This window comes from Equus asinus, chromosome 12 (genome assembly GCF_041296235.1).
Source record: "Equus asinus isolate D_3611 breed Donkey chromosome 12, EquAss-T2T_v2, whole genome shotgun sequence".
Lineage (NCBI taxonomy): Eukaryota > Metazoa > Chordata > Mammalia > Perissodactyla > Equidae > Equus > Equus asinus.
The window spans coordinates 71823394-71836178 of NC_091801.1; the positions used below are offsets into that span (position 1 = coordinate 71823394).

The 12785-nt window shown below is 45.6% G+C and overlaps 2 long non-coding RNA genes across 4 annotated transcripts; one reads left to right on the top strand and one right to left on the bottom strand.

The window, feature by feature from the left end:
• Positions 1–1958: 1958 nt before the first annotated feature.
• On the bottom strand, positions 1959–7680 carry LOC123290247 (uncharacterized). Of its 2 annotated transcripts, none has more exons than XR_011493356.1 (3): positions 7013–7680; positions 5964–6427; positions 1959–4995 (listed from the first exon to the last, which is right to left on the bottom strand). It is a non-coding gene; the product is annotated as an uncharacterized lncRNA (long non-coding RNA). The 2 variants fall into 2 exon arrangements; XR_006534618.2 differs by having other exon boundaries at positions 1959–2296; positions 7013–7679.
• LOC139039934 (uncharacterized) lies at positions 6918–12420 on the top strand. 2 transcript variants are annotated; one of them, XR_011493357.1, is made up of 3 exons: positions 6918–7171; positions 9776–9846; positions 11237–12420. It is a non-coding gene; the product is annotated as an uncharacterized lncRNA (long non-coding RNA). The 2 variants fall into 2 exon arrangements; XR_011493358.1 differs by having other exon boundaries at positions 7034–7171; positions 9776–9959; positions 11237–12408.
• The last annotated feature ends 365 nt before the right edge of the window (positions 12421–12785 follow it).

Consider the following 12785-nt stretch of genomic DNA (forward strand, 5'->3'; position numbering starts at 1 on the left):
ATTTTTTTTAATTGAATAAACTTGACACATAACGCTGTGTAAGTTTAAGGTGTACGGCGTGTTACTTTGATTCTAACATTTTTTAAGGCTGTTTCTGCTGCTTTGAACTTTCAACAAAGTACCCTGGGTGACTCTGGACGGCTCCCAGATGAAGTGTGAGAGAAGCATCCCGTGACGTGTGGCAGCCTTTCTGAGGTCCATAGCTCCACAGTGTGAAGCCTGCCGTTGGACAAGAACCACATCTTTGCGCCTCTGCCCCTGAACCACCACCAGGTCCACTCAGTCCAGACAGGACTCCTGAGGTTGCTTCTCCAGGAGCCTGGCGGACCCACCTCTCTCTTCTCAACAGACTAGACTGTCGTTTCCCTCTCCTCACGGATCTCCCTCCCTCCCGGGTACCGAGACTGCTGCCTTGTCCACAATAAATTGGAAACGCTGTCGTGGAATGCCTCCCGCTCTGGCCTGTGGGATTTCGCCAGCAATCTGGCTCTTCAGAAACAGGTCTCTAACTTGAAGAAGTCAGTCACTTGTGACCTTACGGGTGGGAGGTTTCAACACAAGGAAATGGGAGATACAGAGAAGTGGGAGCTGCCAGAGATCAGAGAATATTCTGGATAGAATGGCCCCTAATAGCCCTGGGCTGACCATCTCATTTTTCAGATGAAAAAGCTGAGGGCCAGGCAGGAGAAGGTTGTATGCGGAGCTCACAGACATTCAGGAGCAGGTCAGGATAGTGACTCGAGTTTCTCAGGCCCACTTTTAGGGATCCCCTGTGGCTTTGGAGCTACCAGCATCTTTGCATCTTCTTTGGGTAATGCACTCCCATCTCCTTGTGGAATTTCCTCTTAGCCAATATGGGTGGTCTTGGTACCCCTAAGGGAGTGCCCTGCCCTCTTCTAGGCACAGAGACTAAGCCAACTTTTTGTCTCAGGACTTAATTGGATAACTCAAGGACAGAATGTAGAGATGCGAGCATTTCTTTCTGGTCACTGTCCCCAGAGAGACCGAACTGTCTGGCACAGTAGAGAGTTTGGCATTGTTTGTGTCAAGTCTGTCTCCACTCTGGCTTCTCAGGTCTCCATCAGTTCTGGGAACTCTCCAATTCCTTCTAGAAAATTCTGTTTAGGATTAAATCAGTCAGTAGGACCTTCTGTTTCTTGCAACTAAAAGGCCCTGCAGGACGGGCCCTTCTTCATGTCTTCTCCAAAAGAAACAGGAAACTGAAAGTCATAACGAGATATAAATACGACCAAATCCTGGACAGTAACATCTTCTGAGTCCCATCTCGTCAGCTGCATATTTTGTTCTTCGATTATCTGCGATTAGGGATAATCTGTACCGGGGTTCAGGCCCACCAACACAGCCGATAGCGGGCCTTCTGGATCCTGTGGCGTCTCCACTCTTACAATGTAGAATTACTTCCTCCTTTCAAACCCAAATAAACTTTGCACAGCTTAAGTGGAATTCTTAGGTTGTTTTTTAACTCCCATTTAAGAAATCATTATTTTGTAGCAGGCATTGTGCTAAGGGTTTTACATATACCATTTAATCATCTCAACAATTCTACGGGTTATGCACTATTATCGGCTCCATTGCATTAAGGAAAAACTGGCCCTCAAAATGAGGGTGTGGGGCGTGGTAAATGAATTGCCAAGGTCCCATGGCTAGTAGGTGGCAGACCTTAGCTATAAACTCAATTCCATCCAACTCCAGAGGCCCTGTTCTAAAACCCTTGGCTGGATTGTCTGGGAATAACTCAGAGACACTCCATTCAAGTACAAAGCCCACTTCTCAATCAGGGAACCCCCCGAGAGCAAGTAAAGCTGAGTATCAGAATCTCCAGGGAAATTGTTGTTTGAAAAGGATATTTAGTAGGACATAATAATTTCATATTTGAAAAGTAGACAATAAAACCCATCTCAATATATTTTTTTTTTAAAGATTTTATTTTTTTCCTTTTTCTCCCCAAAGCCCCCTGGTACATAGTTGTACATTCTTCATTGTAGGTCCTTCTAGTTGTGGCATGTGGGACGCTGCCTCAGCGTGGCTTGATGAGCAGTGCCATGTCCGTGCCCAGGATTCGAACCAACGAAACACTGGGCCGCCTGCAGCAGAGCGCGCGAACTTAACCACTTGGCCATGGGGCCAGCCCCTCAATATATTTTTTTAATACAAACCACGACCCCTCTGAGAGGGAGCGGCTGTTGTCGTGATTTGTTTTGGGTGTCCCAGGCACGCCAGGCTGTAGGATGGCCGTTTCACAGATGAGGAAACTCAGCCTCAGGTAGGGTCAGATCTCAGAGGAAATGAGTGGGAGAGTCCGAATTAGAACACAAAGAATAGCAGAGGTACCCAACATTCTCCCATGTGACTTTTTTTTTTCTTAAAGATTGGCACCTGAGCTAACAACTGTTGCCAAGCTTTTTTTTTTTTTTTCCTGCTTTTTCTCCCCAAATCCCCCAAGTACATAGTTGTATACCCTAGTTGTGAGTTCTTCTAGTTGTGGCATGTGGGACGCCGCCTCAGCGTGGCCTGATGAGCTGTGCCATCCGCACCCAGGATCCGGTTGGGGAAGCCCTGGGCTTCCGAAGCGAAACCCGCAAACTTAACCACTCGGCCATGGGGCCTGCCCCTCCCATGTGATTTTTCGAGAGTTCTGCCAGTCTTTCAAAACTGCCATCAACACTCGCTTATCCCAGGAGTCTCTTCCCCTGTCTTCACATCACCTTCTTCCCTGTATTTGTGTGTGTCTCTGTGCCTCCTCTCTTCTTCCTATAAGGACACTAGTCATTGGATTTAGGGCCCACCTTAAATTAATATGACCTCATCTTAATCATTACGTCTACAAACACGCTATTTCCAAACAGGGTCCCATTCTGAGGTTCCTGGTAGACATGAATTCTGAGGGGACACGATTCAGCCCAGTGCGGATGGATAAGCACCTCCAGGGCTGGATTTGTGACATGGAGCCACTCTGCTCTCAGTGCCGAAACTGGGGAGTCCACACAGTAGGCTCCCAATGATCCTGGTTGGACCCGCTCACCAGGATGGACCTGAGCGAGGGCAGCCATGAGTTCAGTTCAAGGGAGGCCGGGTTTGTGTCTGCTCCTAGCCCTCTGCCGAGCAAACCATACGCAAGCCCCTTTCTTCCCTTTTTTGCAGGGTTGTCTCTTCCTGCTGTCCACCCACCCTCGCCTCCTCTTCTCTTTCCTTCCCCCTTCCAGCACGAATGGCTGGACTGGCAGGCAGTTCTGGGGGAGGGGTGTGTGTGTGCATGCATTCCCGAGGTGAGGAACTCTCCCCATTCCGTGCCTCAACCTCCTCACTCCAAGCTCCCCCACCCCAACCAAGGCTTTCTTTCCCCTTTGCCTTTAGGGTGCAGAGCCATTGCATCCTCCAGAAAGCCAAACTAAATTTGCAGCCCTTAGTCAAATATCTTCTCTTAGCCACACACCCTTCCGATTTTTTTTTCTCCACAAGTCCTAAGTGCAACGTTTCCTCATTGCTGTGTCTTCCTCTTTCTTTAGTTTCTGGATGCCAGTTCACTTTTTCTGATTAAAAATTAATAGCATGTGGTCACTTCATGAACTTTTTACTACCAGCCAAGCATTGTGCCCAAAACTTCACACACATCATGTCACTCATTCTTGACATGATTCTCCTCGTACAGATGAGAATGCTGAGGTCTCGAGCAACTGTGTAGTTCGCCCAAGGTCACACAGCTACTTCAAGATGGAATCAAAAGTTGGACCTAGGGGCCGGCTCCGTGGCCGAGTGGTTAAGTTCACGCGCTCCACTGCAGCAGCCCAGGGTTCGGATCCTGGGCGCGGACACGGCACGGCTCGTCAGGCCACGTTGAGGTGGCGTCCCACATCCCACAACTAGAAGGACCTACAACTAAGATATACAACTGTGTACCGGGGGATTTGAGGAGATAAAGCAGAAAAAAAAAAAAAAGTTGGACCTATGTCCATCAGATGCCAGGGCACTTTTTCTTCATCACACTGGGGTGATGGAAGGGACCCTTGGATTTCATATTCTTTCAAACTGCTTCCCAGCCAACCTTCCTGAAAATGTATAAGACCATTGAGTTTGAGGAGTTAAGCAGACTCTTCACGTTTCCCGTCTCCTCTGAAATCACTGCTGGGGTGGAGTGGCTGTTGAAAGAGAACCTTGCAGTCAAAATGAGAGCCTGTGCATCATTGTCAGAGTCTCTTGGAATCAGTTTTTCTGATAGCAGCTACTTTGGGCTTCTGGGTGCAGTAATTTAAGCCCTAAAATGTAAACTTCCCACAATTTCAAAAAGCTCCTCTTTGGCAGGTTTCCACTGAACTTGATTCAGCATGTTCCTGTGCTGACTGAGGACAGCAAGCCCTGGTGTGTCCTCAAATCGGAGTCAACTAACAGCCTCGCATACAGGACGTCCCAATCCTGGTAAATATCTTGAAGTTTCACAAACGAACCAGTTCTCTCCGGCCTCTTTGCACCTGCCATTCCCTGTGCCAAGCACCGCCCCCTGAACCTAACTATTTGTCCTTCAAGGCATCAGAGCACCCAGGAAGGCATTTCGTCACCCACCCCACCCTGAAGGAGTCTTTATCTGAACCCTAAAGCAGCCCCTGGTGGTTCACCCTCAGGGTAGTGAGTGAGAGACTTAAAACCTAGGCTTTGCCCCAAATCTACTAAGTCAGGATCTCTAGGATGGAGCCTGGGAAATATGCATCTTAGCGAGTTCTCCAGGTGCCTGGGAAGATGTCCTAGTCCGAGCTTCCCAGAACTGAGTCATTGTTTCATCTTCAGAAGTTTTTTCGTGTACTTAAAAAAATCAACAAACCCTTACATGGGGCTTACTGTGTTCCAGGCACTGTATGCATTTCACACTGTGCACTCACATGAAGGGCAGAACAACCCTAGGGAGGAAGACACTACTAATATTCCTGTTTTGCAGATAAGGAAACTGAGGCACAGGAGGTCAAGAAACTTGTTCGAGGTCACCTGTGGAGAGAGTGGTGGAGCTGGCTTATCTGCGGATTTCTTCCTTTAAATCATCTCACTTTTTAAATTGAAATAATTTCTTTGAATTTAATGAAAAAGCTTTGAGGACAGGGATTTTTCAGCTATTTGTTCATTTCTGGGTGCTTAGAGGCTAGAACAGTGCCAGGCACAGAGTAACCATCACTACATATTTGTTGAATGAATGAATGAAGGAAAATGGAAACATTTCATGGGACTGACAAATAAAAATGGCAAGCAATAGGATATATTGGAGAATATGAGGAAGCCATTTGGTATAAACCTAATTCGGCCTGACCTTGTCTTTCCAAAAGGGCCTGACTGTGGCTGTTGAGCACCCATTCTATATCTGCTTTAGATATTCCCTATGGCAAGAACAAAGGCCCTTGAGATAAAGGTGCAACTTCCCTCCCCCTCCCAACATTGGCATTCCCTTAAGGATTTAGCATCTTTCGTTAGGCTTGGAACCGATTGCTGCGCTCACCTGTGACCACCCAGCTCGAGACAATAGACTTGCCTCCTGCTACGCCCTCCGAGATAGCAGACCCACTACCTGCTGTGTCCATCAAGCGCTGTGCAGACAGGGCAATCTGTGACTATTGTGGGAGGGACATTTCAATCACATGTGAAACATCCTGTTTGGGGGTATATAACCACTCTGTATATCTCACTTCTTTGGTGCACTTTCTTCCTTCGGGAAGAAAGGCCCTGGGCCATGGTCCTCAGATTTCAGCTCAGAATAAACTCACCCAAATTTTCATTTATAGATTGGTTATGGATTATTTTCATCAACAGGACTGAGGTGTTGCTTATATATTTTTTTCGTATACTCACTAAAAATACACTGACATGATTATTGCTGTTAAAAACGTGTGTCCCATCTAAAATCAAGTTATATTTCTGTACTGGTATCTCTACTCCAGTTTGGGAACCCCTGGGCTCAAACTTACCTCGAGCTTTATCCAGACCACAGTAAATCGTAATTTTCTCTTCTAGACAGTGACCTCTTGAAAACAGGAATTGGATTTATTTATTTTGCATCCCTGTGCTTGGGGTAAAAGTCCACTACAGCATTCTTCATTCTTGCCAGAGGGAACTCATTTTAGATGGGATGAAATCAAAATTCTTTCAAATCCTTTGAGATCTGAAAGGAGGCGATGAGAGTAACTGGATTGTAAAGAATTAGGACACTCAGGAGGCCTGGACTGAGTCAGTAAAGGGATGTCATCCAGGTTGGAGCTGTCGGGACCAGGGCACCTACTTCCGGTTGACTCTTCATATCCCAGAGATGGTCTATTTTTTGGTGGTCTTTCCAGGCTGTCAGTCCTTCTAGGTAAAGATCATGTCTTTCTTGTCCCCTCTGTATCTTCAGAACCTGCTTAGTGACTGGCATATAGAAGATGATCAATAAAAGCTGTGGGATGAATGAGAACTTGTTAAATATGTTCCAATGAGAAACATATAATGCTCGCTCACTCATTTTCCCATTTCCACAGTCTCCTATGGCTCTAATATTGCCATATAAAATGCCTTTGTGGGAGGCAATTTGGTTGGAAAGGCTGACTTGAAGTTGTATCAAACAAGCATTTTCTGTAAGCTAGAAAAATATTAATTAGCCCCATAAAGAAGGAGGACAATGAAGATTGCCAAGGAGAAGAATTTTATGTCCAGCCCCATCCCATGTCCCAGTAGTACCTGAACTCAAGTCCCCGACTTGTCAAATTCGGGGGTTGGCGCAGTGACCTCACCAGCTGGCACGAATTCTAGGTCATTATTCAGAATATTGGCTCTGCTTCGGATGGGATGCCAACAGAAGTATCACAGGCTCACAGCAGGGAGGTAGGCGGGCAGGAAGGAAGTCAGTGGTGGTTAAACTTTCCTTAGGTACACAGCCGCCAAGCCCAAAGCACACAGGGAAAGTACAGGCTGGAGCTGCCAAGAGCCGAGCAGGGAGGAAATCACGAAGAAACAGAACTCAGGAGAACACTGAGGGTCCTACCTTAGCAGGGAATGCTCAGTTTCAGAGAATGTCCTGATGGCTGTTGAGAGAGCCAGGCCGGTGGGAAAAAGAGAAAGAAGGCTGACCATCACACATCAGACTGGTAGATGGATGAGATGATGGGTTAAGTCCTCTCCGACCCAGAGACTCCATAGAATGGTGAGTGCGCCCAACAGCGTTTACAAGATAGCTTGCCAATTTCTTTGCATTATAAAAGAAAGTCATCATCTTCTAATGCATCCAAGGGCCTGTAGAGGCTCAAGGAAGGGGAAACGAGAAGAGAAAGAGATAACAAACAAGAAGTGGAAGCTAAGAGAGTTGTTTGCTATCAGCCAGGCTGGACGTGTTCACACGTATGATGGGATCTTAAATTATATCCACCCAGTGGGGCACTTCCTGTTACAGCAGCCCTCTTGCAACTGAGGAAGCTTAAGCAGGTTAAACTGCTATACCGTGCTGGTATCTGCACCCCAGTTTGGGAACCCCTGGGCTCAAGCTGACTTCTGTCTTTACACAGATCACAATAAATCGTAACTTTCTCTTCCTGTGGGTCCCTGGAAACAGGAAAGTCACAGTGCCTGTAGTGGTGTTCAGGAAACATTAGCCGTTTTTCTGATGCTATTGTGGTGTGGTAAATTGCCTGGGAGAGAGGAAGAATGGAGAAACAGAGCGATAGGGTGCTGTGAAGGAGAGAGAAGAGTACTGATAGTTGAACAAGAGTGGTCTCTCTCCGGTTTTTAAAGTTCTCCAAACCAAATCTGTTTAGTCATACTCCAGTTATATTTACTTTTAACGTAGATACATGTCATGAATGACATGACCAATATTTGAATTTTCAGCTGTCCTTAAGTTTTTTGCTGGATTTATTTACCTTTGCATCCCTGTGCCTGGGATAAAAGTCTACAACTGCGGGGCCGGCCTGGTGACACAGCAGTTAACTTTGCACCTTCCGCTTCTCAGCGGCCCGGGGTTTGCCGGTTCAGATCCCGGGTGTGGACACGGTACAGCTTGGTACACCGTGCTATAGTAGGCATCTCACATATAAAGTAGAAGAAGATGGGCACGGATGTTAGCTCAGGGCCAGGCTTCCTCAGCAAAAGTGTCAAGATAGCTCTTCTTATTGGAGGCTGAGATTATAACCTTAATTTTAATATATTCATTTTATTTTAAGCTCTGAAAGCATTAGGAGAAAATTAACAGATGCTATTTCCCTCTTTGCCTTGGCTGCTAGGAAGCTCAGAGTCAAATTAACGTCCAACTGTAGCAAATCTGTAAGACTTTATGGTACTTATTTTCAGTAGTAACCTTGTCCTTGGCTTCATTTTATTTTTCTTCTCATTATTTTTCCCTTTCTTGTTTTCCTTACCCTGATTTCTTTACTTATTCCTTCCTTCGGTCTAATATATATCTGTTAGGTACTTCACATCCACTTTGAAATGAAGGAAGAAAATAATAAAAATATGAGCAGCATAGCTTGAGAACATCAGTGACAGAAAAAGCTTATGCATTAGCATCATAAAAAATCTGGATTTCAATGCCAGATCGACCATTGCAAGAATTACTGTGCCTCAGTTTCTTCTTTTTTAGAAGCGTGTGAGCAGGGGCACTAATAATACCTCTCTTGAAGCTTCATGTTGAGGATTATATCGGGAAAAGCGCTCTGCCCTTAGCAAGTGCTCTTACCGAACTTTACTTCCTTCCTTCCTCAACTCAAAATGCCTTCAGCAGCTATTTGCTCTTGAACTTGCTCAATCATGTTCCTGGGTGACCTGGGGAGCTCAGAAATATCTGCTGCTGAGGAAATGGATTTTAGCTGCATCAGGAGAACGTTAGGTCAGAAGGAAGCCGGGCAGAAAGGGCTGGCTAAGAGGAAATCACGGCTGACCGGGGCTTGCCAAGGAACGTAACATACACGATCTCGTGAAATCACAGGTGGAAATTCGGGGCTGCGAGACACTGTGAAGTGTCTAAGAACAGGTGTGGGGCTGCCTCTGAGGGGCTTCCTGAAGAACCTCTCTAGTGTGGGCCTGCCGGAAAGCAGGGTATGGGTGATGCCAGCTAATATTTTAAAATTGTTCTCCATGTATGTAATTCTGTGTGATCTGCAGAGGGTAGAGCACTATTGACATTGGGGGCTGGGTGATTCTGTGTTGTGGGGCTGTCCTGTGTATTGTAGGATGTTCTGGGGTTGACGTCTTCCCACTAGATGCCAGCAGCCCCCCCCGCCAACCCCGGTCACAGCAATCAAAAATGCCTCCAGACATTGCCAAATGTCCCTTGGGGAGCAAAATCACCCCCTCGTCTCCTCTGAGAACCACTGATGTAGAGTTACAAAGCATCTGACGTTGTTCAGCATCTTTTAAACACCTACCAAGAATTTGGGGAGATGTAAATGTTTACGACATGGTCTCAGTCCTCATGCAACTCGTAACTCATGCTCCAGTAGAGGAGATGGACGTACCCACATATAATCGCCACTAAGTGTGGCCAGCACAATAATAGAGAAACGAACAAGGCATGAGGTTCAGACTGGGCTCAAAGCGAGCGTGACCAGCCCTTCTGAGAGTGGAGAGTAAGGGGATGCTTCTATGGAGCCTTACCTACAACCACAGACCACCCTCCCCAAGGGGCTTCCTGTCCTCTGACCCCCATGGTTGTGATTCTTTTTTCAGCGCTTTGTATGTTTCCTTCACAGCAATGACCATAATTCGTAACTGATTTTTTTGTTTCCTTGTGATTTTGTTTGTCTACTTCCTTCACCAGACTACAAACTCCACAAGAAAAAGGACTGCTTCGGTCTTGGCTACGCTAGAAATCCTGACCCCTGGCACAAGGTAGAGCCCAAAGCAGGGATTCAAGAAGTATTTAAAGAAGGAAGAAAACTAGAAAGGAAGGAGGAAGGAAGGGAAGAAGGAGAGAGAAATTAGGGATTCCCAAGGCAGGGAAGGTGAGAAAAGCATTTCAGACGGGGAACAGTATGTGCAAAGGCCCAAAGAGGTCGATAGAACTGCCCACATAATTTGAAGGACCCCGTGCAGAATGAACACACTGGACCCCTTGTTCAAATATTAAGAATTTCAAGACAGCTATAGCAGAAAATTAAACCAAATGTTGGCCCTTGTACGTGCAGGGCCTTGTGCGAATGCACAGGTCACTTGTCCATGAGATAAACATCCTGAGCCATCAGTAGTCGGGGGAGCCTGTCTCTCTCAGTCCGCACGTTGGTCCGATGAGGTAGTCAACGTGACATCCAGCAACCACACGGTGTTTTCTAACAGCTGAAGCCGGTTTCCCAGAAGAGAACAGAGCCGGTCTAAGTGTGCGTTTCCAAATTTGATGTTGATATTAAGAAATACTGCAGGACCAGGTCGCTCGGCACAGGTTCCACAAAGCGTTGCTTGGCCGAAAGCTTGCAAAAACTCTCAGCAAGCCCCAGACAAAGCTGCAGTGTGTGGAGTTCTGGATCAAAGCCGGCTAGCTGAAGGCAGAAAGTGGACTGAGTTTCTGCTTAACGAGGCTCGTTCAGAGTCTAGTCAAGTCCTCCCGGACTCTGTGCCTGGCCAACATAACAATTTGTTATCAGCCCACAGCGCAAGCTGTGGATAAATGCGCTCTGATCCTGTCTTTGGGAAAACCTATAATTTACAGGTTATCTTTGGGGATAACGTTAATTAGGACTTACATGTCATGTTTTACTTCCAGTTATGATTACCCAAGTCATTTTCTCTGATCCTTCTAAAGGGCACTGGTACTGGGGCGGGTTATTGATGGAAATTCTAGCTGGCGACTGCTTTGTGTGTGCCATGAGCGTGCGTGAGTGCATGTGAGTGCATGTGCGTGCACACAGACACGCCCTCGCATGAGATTTGCACATATACCAGTATGAAAAGGATAATTACTTTATTTACACCTCTTTTAAGCCTAGAGAAAGCTGGTAATCCAAGAAAACTTGGAAATTACCTTTTCTCAGGCATTATAGACTATAACCTGGTTACTAAGATCTACTTCAGGAATGGAAAGAAAAGGGAAAGAAAGTCTCATTTACTGGACACTAACCTATCCTATGCCAGGCTCTTTCAGGTACATGATTTTGTGAATCCTTCATAAGAACCTGAGAGATGGGTACTAATATACCCATTTTTGTAGATGAGAAAACTCAACTCAGGGTTTTGGTGATTATATCTCAGGAGTCTAGCTCTATAACTCATATTCTTTCTCTTTCAGATTGGGTGAAGAAGGGATGGAAGAGAAGTACAGAGTTAATTTCTTGTCCTTGAGGATCAAAAAGCACACGTACCATTGCCCCATGCCTGAGGCGTCAGCCCAGGTTGAACTCCCTTCCACAGTGGTGCTGGCGGTCCCATCATTTCCCAGATGTTCAACCTCAGAGAGTCAGCAGGCGGTCAGGTACCATAGCTAATAGAACCCGTAGTAATGGAAACTCCAAAAGAATACCAGTGTGGACCGTGAGTGATCTCAGAAGACATCTTTCACTATTTCCTGATTCTGGAATTCTAGTCACTCCCCCATTCCCAACAAACTATTGATTCCACACTCTCCTCCAATTCTTGCCACTGTAGAAGCCCCGCCCCCTTCTGCTCTTTGCTTTTTGAGCCACAAAAGGACATGCCAGGTGGCTCTCTGCCCACAGCTCAGAGGAGGGAACGAGGACCCAGGGCTCTGGCTTGAGGAATGGGAGAGTCATTTGCTCTTCTTCGAGGCTCTTCTTCTTAAGGATCTCCTGCATCCTGCACTGAGACATTTGCCATAGCAGAGGAAGCAATGAGACCTCAAGTCCCAAAATGTGGGTTGCAGTGCCAGCTGTGTGACTTGGACCATGTACCAGCTGTGTGACTTGGGAGGTTAAGTCACTTCACCTCTCTAATTCTCAGTTTCCTGGTCTATAAAATGAAGATGATAATATCCCACATCTCTCACGCACTGTTGTGAAGGAGTTTTAAAATGCATATACTTCGGCCAACAATTCCGCTTATAGAAATGTACCCAAGGAAATACCCGGACAAGTACGCAAAATGAGTAAGTACAGAGATGTTCCTGAGACATTGCTTACAATACTGAAAAAATTGAAGCAGTCTAATGTCTGTCCATATGGAATTTAAGTAATTATAACATATCCACAGTTGCGATAAGTGTAGGCATTTAAAATAATACAGTACATCTCCATTTACTGTTAGCAATTTATCTTACAGGTGATATGATTAGATATGCAAAGAATAAGTTGGGTAGGCTATCCAAGACCCTAAGTATAGTGGCTAATTCTAAGGGGTGGAACTGGGAGTCTGCAAGAGAATATTCATTCACTGAATATCTTTGTGAACTATTTGAAGTTTTTACCTTGTGCATGTTCAGCCTGAGAATTTCTTAATTAAAATGAATAAAAATTTAAAATATGTGTTTGCGTGTGTATGAAAACTTGTAAGGACATGTCCGTTAACAGTTGCTGTCTTACACTGCAGATCACAGGGAGTTTTTTTCCCTCTGTTACACTTCCCTGAATTTTCCAAGCTGTTTGCAACAAGCAGGGCATGAACTTATAGTAATGAAGTAGAACAAAACAGAACAATAAAATACTTTCTGTTTTAGAAAAAGCAACCCACTATGTCTAAATTCTTTTGCCTTTAGAAAGCTTCTAGAAAATAGTTGTGAGATTATTAGATTAGCTGTCTATTGCTGTATAACAAATTACCCACAAACACAGTGGCTTAAAACCACAATAAACACTTATCTCGAAAAGTGTCTGCGGGTCAAGATT